The sequence below is a fragment of the Colobus angolensis genome, unplaced genomic scaffold (genome assembly GCF_000951035.1).
Source record: "Colobus angolensis palliatus isolate OR3802 unplaced genomic scaffold, Cang.pa_1.0 Scaffold454, whole genome shotgun sequence".
NCBI lineage: Eukaryota > Metazoa > Chordata > Mammalia > Primates > Cercopithecidae > Colobus > Colobus angolensis.
This window is the reverse complement of record NW_012117977.1, coordinates 224,439-231,823: the sequence shown is the minus strand read 5'-3', so window position 1 is coordinate 231,823 and position 7,385 is coordinate 224,439.

The following is a 7,385-nucleotide window of genomic DNA, read 5'->3' as shown; positions in this document are numbered from 1 at the left end:
CTGTTCATTATTAAAAGCTCAGTTCTGGAATTGCCTGTTCTATGATGCTTTCCTAGAATTTTCCTGGCAGACTTAGGTGCTCTGTCCATGATGCTAAGATAGCATCTCCTGCATTCTTCAATGATAGTATGTATGATACTTTATTGGAATGACTTTTTGTACATGTGTTAGTATCCCAAGAAAATTCTTTGAGGATATGAACTGTGTTTTTAAAGAATGTTTTCCCCAAGGAACAGCATATTGCTTTCCACATAGCCAGTGCACAATAAACACTTATTGAATTTATATTAAAAAACATATCCAATATTTATGGAGCACTTATTTGCAGGTATTATTCTATGTACTCTGATAGCACTATCTCAAATTAATCCTTACCTCCTGAGGTAAGTACAATTTTCATGTAAAGGAATAATAACATGATGATAACAAGGCTCAAGAAATGTTACTATTATAGTCATTATCATAATCATCCCCAAGTTGGATGAAAAAAATTAAACATAGATCAGTTAATTAACTTGCGCAAAGTTACACAGATATTAAGTGGGATAACTTTGGATCCTGGAAGTGTGGCTCTAGTACCAAGGCTCTGAAGCACTATACTTACACTGATTGTGTATAAACAAGTGAATAATGGTGCATAGAAACAATTATGGAGGTATCCCCATGGTTTGACAAGTCCAAATTTAATCTATTTCTAGAGAAAGTGCTGCAGCCTCTTTAGACAGAAAAGGATGGAAAAAAATCATGAAGATCCTGTGAGGTGAAGAATAGTGATATATTATGGGGAAGGAGGTGACAGCTTAGTAGGAGATTTACCACAAAGAGTCAGTTGAAACGAAAATCTGCAGCATATGTATACAAGGGTCAAGTAGGAAATAGATAACCAGTTGCTGTATTTTGGGGAACAGGGAAATAAATACATAATATCATTATATCTTGAGAGTTTGAAACATTGTCCAACCTGTTGCCTCATGACCATGGGCAGAAGATGGCCCTTATGCTGGAGCAACCTAAGAATCAAGATAGAAAAGGACAAATTCCTGAATGGTACTACCTAGATTTTCTTCTAGGGTTTTTATGGTATTAGGTCTAACATTTAAGTCTCTAATCCATCTTGAATTAATCTTCGTATAAGGAGTAAGGAAAGGATCCAGTTTCAGCTTTCTACTTATGGCTAGCCAATTTTCCCAGCACCATTTATTAAATAGGGAATCCTTTCCCCATTTCTTGTTTCTCTCAGGTTTATCAAAGATCAGACGGCTGTAGATGTGTGGTATTATTTCTGAGGACTCTGTTCTGTTCCATTGGTCTATAGCTCTGTTTTGGTACCAGTACCATGCTGTTTTGGTTACTGTAGCCTTGTAGTATAGTTTGAAGTCAGGTAGCGTGACGCCTCCAGCTTTATCCTTTTGACTTAGGATTGTCTTGGCAATGCGGGCTCTTTTTAAAAGCAACGGCAGCAAAAGCCAAAATTGACAAATGGGATCTAATTAAACTAAAGAGCTTCTGCACAGCAAAAGAAACTACCATCAGAGTGAACAGGCAACCTACAGAATGGGAGAAAATTTTTGCAAGCTACTCGTCTGACAAAGGGCTGATATCCAGAATCTACAAAGAACTCAAACAAATATACAAGAAAGAAACAAACAACCCCATCAAAAAGTGGGGAAAGGATATGAACAGACATTTCTCAAAAGAAGACATTCATACAGCCAACAGACACATGAAAAAATGCTCATCATCACTCGCCATCAGAGAAATGCAAATCAAAACCACAATGAGATACCATCTCACACCAGTTAGAATGGCCATCATTAAAAAATCAGGAAACAACAAGTGTTGGAGAGGATGTGGAGAAATAGGAACACTTTTACACTGTTGGTGGGATTGTAAACTAGTTCAACCATTATGGAAAACAGTATGGCGATTCCTCAAGGATCTAGAAGTAGATGTACCATATGACCCAGCCATCCCACTACTGGGTATATACCCAAAGGATTATAAATTATTCTACTACAAAGACACATGCACACGTATGTTTATTGCGGCACTATTCACAATAGCAAAGACTTGGAATCAACCCAAATGTCCATCTGTGACAGACTGGATTAAGAAAATGTGGCACATATACACCATGGAATACTATGCAGCCATAAAAAAGGATGAGTTTGCGTCCTTTGTAGGGACATGGATGCAGCTGGAAACCATCATTCTTAGCAAACTATCACAAGAAGAGAAAACCAAACACCGCATGTTCTCACTCATAGGTGGGAACTGAACAATGAGATCACTTGGACTCGGGAAGGGGAACATCACACACTGGGCTTATCATGGGGAGGGGGGAGGGGGGAGGGATTGCATTGGGGAGTTATACCTGATATAAATGATGAATTGATGGGTGCTGACGAGTTGATGGGTGCAGCACACCAACATGGCACAAGTATACATATGTAACAAACCTGCACGTTATGCACATGTACCCTAGAACTTAAAGTATAAAAAAAAAAAAAAAAAAGAAAAGGACAAATTCAACCGTGAGGAGATCAAGTTTGGACTAAGGACTATTTTGCAGACATGGCTGGACTCAATGCTTGTAAATGAACTGCATAGGCATGTTTATCAATAGGATAATCAAGTTATATCAAGCATTAAAGATACATATGTGTAACATATAAATAGTGGGTTAACAATAATAATATGAAGTATTTGTAGGTTGAAGTGGCTTTCAACTGTTCCTCAGAAGTGTAGAGACCCTGTAAAACCCTTTCAAAAGCTGTCAAAGTTGGTGGCAGGGGGAGGGGGTAAGTAGACAGCGCTTCAAACCACATACTTCCACAGTAACCAAAGGATCTCTGCCTTTATCTTCTCATATAATAGGTTTTTACATGATATTTCAGTTGACCAGAATGGTCTTCCTGCAGTTAAAGTTACTTTCAAAATCATTTAGCTTTAGTCACTAAGTGTTTTCACATAACTTTTTGGTAGTTGTCTTAGCTACTCTTTTTATAGTTGAGAAAACAGATCAGAGAAGTGGGATAATTTGCACAGGATCACAGACTAGTACATTGTGGAGCTGGGGCTCAAACACAATGTGTTAAATTCCAAGTGCAGTTATTTTTCTGTAACACCAATGATGGCTACCTGTGGTGGAATATGTTTAACATTTAAGGGGAGTGTGGATATAAGGACCAAAGGGAAGAACACAATGCATAGTCTTGGCCCAAGGTATATTCTGTTGACTCCCATGACTATATCTCCCTATCTACCAGAATCTGAACTTATATACTTCACTATCCTGTTTTTAGAATAAATAATAACATACACTCTCTGTACTAATAAAATCAGACTCTCTACTTTTGTACTAGATCCTAACCATTTTCACTTACTCTGGAACATTACTTCAGCAATTCTCTTATCTCTCTCCAACATCATCACTTTTTCTTTTAACTTGAGTACTCCTCTCAGTATACAAATATACTCTGTTTCTCCCATGTTAAAAGAAACCATTCTCTTCACACCTCTTTTCTCCACTAACTCGTACCCAATTTCTGTGTTCTCTTTTGCCTCAAAACTCCTTAAATTTGTCTGTATGTGGTCTTCAAATCCTCTTCTCCCATTTCTTTTTAACCCATTTCAATAAGGCTATTCCTTCCATGACTCCACTGATACTATTGTTGTCAAGGTCATTGATGACTTTAATTTTCAGAGGCAGAGGTCAGTTTTCATACCTTATGTTACTTGTTTCAGTAACAGCAATTTACCCTTCTTGATACACATGTATTATTTGGATTCCAGGAAACCACACTCTGTTTCTCAGTACCTCATTGGTCATCTGTCTCTGTCTCCTTTGTTTGTCACTTCTATCCTTTTCTTCATGACATCATAATGTAGCAGTGCCCTTGGGCTTAATCTCAGGACCTCTATTTTGTCTACACGCATCCCTTTATTGATCTCATTTAGCTTCACAGCTTCAACTGCCATCTATGGGCCAAATACAATAATAATTACTTCTTCACTCCACACCTCTGCCTCAAACTGTAAACTTACATTTTCAACTGTTTACTTAATGTGTCTACTTTAATATCTAATAGGCATCTCAAATGTAACTTGTCCCAAACTGAACTCCTGATACACCCCCGCCAGCACCCAATATCTTTCCTCTTTCAGTAAATGGCAATTCCATCTGCTCAGTTGCTTAGATGAACAACTTGCAAACATTCTTGATTGCCTTATTTAACAGACCACATTCAATAATTCAGGAAATGCTGTCGGCCTTACATTCAAAACATCACCAGAATCCAATTACTTCTTCCAATCTCCTCTGCTATTATTGTTGTCTGAACCGCCATCAATTCTCACATGGATTATTTCAGTAGTTTCCTTTCTGGTGTCCCTGGCTTGCATTCTTGCCACTGTATAATATATTATCAATACAGTAACCAGATAATTATATTAAATTGTAAGCCAAATAATATCTTTCTCTATTCAAAACCCTCCAGTGCATTGCCATCTGTCAGTGTAAAATCCAAAGTCCTTATGATGACCTATAAAGCTCTACTTGAAATGCTCCTATCTGTCCCTTACTTGATCTTTTCCTTCTCTCTCTTCATCACTCTGTCTTTTCCAGACATACTAGTTGCCCTGCTCTTCCTTGAGCACACTGAGCCATGCTAAGTTTTGTATTTGCTGTTCTGTACTTTTAGAATATTTTTCCCCAAATATCTAATGAGGTTTACCTTGTTCTTTCCTAAAAATCTCAATGAAGACTACCCTGTTCACCTCATTTATAATTGTAGCTCACTTCCTCTCCACTTGTAATTTCCTTCATCTACATTTTATTTGTATATATTGCTTTTAATATTAGTTATCTGCATTATGTTTATTGTTTATTGTCTATTTGTTCCTGATAGAATATAAGCTATATGTGGCAGGGATTTTTGTTGTTGCATTCATGCTAAATCCTCAGTACCTAGAACATAATAGGAACTCAATAAATATTAGATAAACAAATGAATCTGGAAAGGCAAATAAAAATAATGTAACAGAGCCTTACATATGTTAGGCACACAAATAGTCACTTATCCTTTTATTTCTTTATTTATTTTTATTTTTATTCTTATTTTTTTGAGATGGAGTCTCGGTCTGTTGCCCAGGCTGGAGTGCAGTGGCGCGATCTCGGCTCACTGCAGTCTCCACCTCCCAGGTTCATGCCATTCTCCTGCCTTAGCCTCCCTAGTAGCTGGGACTACAGATGCCTGCCACCATGCCTGGATAATTTTTTGTATTTTTAGTAGAGATGGGGTTTCACTGTGTTAGCCAGGATGGTCTCAATCTCCTGACCTTGTGATCTGCCCTCCTTGGCCTCCCAAAGTGCTGGGATTACAGGTGTGAGCCACGGCGCCTGGCCTGCCCTTTTAATTTTTAAAAATTACTTCATGCAATGAGAGCACAACATGAAATCTGTCTTCTTAACACTTTTTAAAGCATACAGTGCGGCATTGTTGACTATGGGTACAATATTGTACATCAGATCTCTAGAACTTATTCATTATGCTTAACAGAAATTTTATGCCAGTTGATTAGTAACTCTCCATTTCCTTCATTCTCTAGCTTCTGGCAACTATTATTCCATTTTTTGACTCTATGATATTGACTATTTTAGATACTTCATATAAGTGCAGTCATGCATGTTTATCCTTCTGTGACTAGTTTTATTCAAACAGCATAATGTTTTCAAAGTTCACCCATGTTGTTGTATATTGCAGAATTTCATTTTTTAAGGCTGAATAATATTCCAATGTATGTATGTGATGGTTAATACTGAGTGTCAACTTGATTGGATTAAAAGATAAACAGTATTGATTCTGGGTGTGTCTGTTAGAGTGTTGCCAAAGGAGATTAACATTTGAGTCAGTGGGCTGGGAAAGGCAGACCCACCCTTAATCTGAGTGGGGCACAATCTAATCAGCTGCCAGCACTGCTAGAATATAAGCAGGCAGAGAAATGTGAAAAGATAGACTAGACTAGCCTCCCAGCCTATATCTTTCTCCCCTGCTGGATGCTTCCTGCTGAAGAACATGGGATTCCATGTTCTTCTGTTTTGGAGCTTGTACTGGCTATCCTTGCTCCTCAGCCTTACTCCTCAGCTATCCTTGTTCCTCAGGCAGATGACCTATTTTGGGAACTTTTGATTGTGTGAGTTAATACTTAGTAAACTTTATATGTATAATATACATATGTGTGTGTGTGTGTGCATGTGTGTGTGTGTGTGTATATATATATATATATATATATAAAAGTTGTGTTCTTCTAGAGAACCCTAACACAGATTCTGGTACCAGAAGTGATTCTAGAGGAACAGAATATTAAGAATGGAGTTCTTTTGTTGGTTTGGGGGTTTCTGTAGTTGGCTGCTTAATATAATTAGAGCCCAAAATGCTAAGGGCTCTACTTCTAATAGTGTGGAGAACACTGATAGTCCTTGGCATGAACTGTTTAGAGAGTTATGTGAAATAAATGTGTTTGACACTCTTGATTTATCACTTGTGAGAGGCAAGGAGTTTAGTGACTCTATACATAATACCTTTGACCATATGTGGAGAACTAAGGAACATAATGAAGCTGATTGGTTGCTCATAACTTTAGTGGAGAAAGTGATGAAAGAAAATGATGAACTCAGGGATTCTGTCTCCCAGCAGATACTTGAAGCAGATACTGAGCCTCAAATATGCTAAGATTGCCCTGAGTGAGAGTCTTATCTCCTGTAGAGAAAGAGCTGAAATTTTAGAAAAGCAGATACAAGCTTTTAACATGCAAGTGACTGACCTGCAATGAAGGGTACATGTACAACCTCATGAGGTGTCTACTGTTAAAGTGTGCGCATTGATTGCAAAAGAATGAGACCCTGCAACTTGGAATGGGGACATGTGGGAGGACACTGATGAAGCTGGGGACATTACGTTTATAAATTAGGATGAACTTTTTTTTGCTAGAAGAAACAGCTTCCCCATCTCCAATAATGGCAACATCCCCTCCCAACCCATGCTGCCATCAGCCTTTCCACCTTTATCTGAGGAGATAAACCCTGCACTGCCTGAGGCAACGATAATGACCTCCCCTGAGGCAGTTGCCAGGCAAGATAATGTTGATTCTCCTTAGGAGCCACCCCCAACACCTCTGTTTGCTTCTAGACCTATAACTAGACTAAAGTCCCAGCGGGCCCCTAGAGGTGAGGTTGAGAGTGTGACCCATGAGGACGTGTGCTACACTCAAAAAGAACTGCTTGAGTTTTCTAATTTATATCAACAGAAATCTGAAGAACAAGCTTGGGAACGGATATTAAAGGTGTGGGATAATGGTGGAAGGAACATAGAGTTGGATCTGGC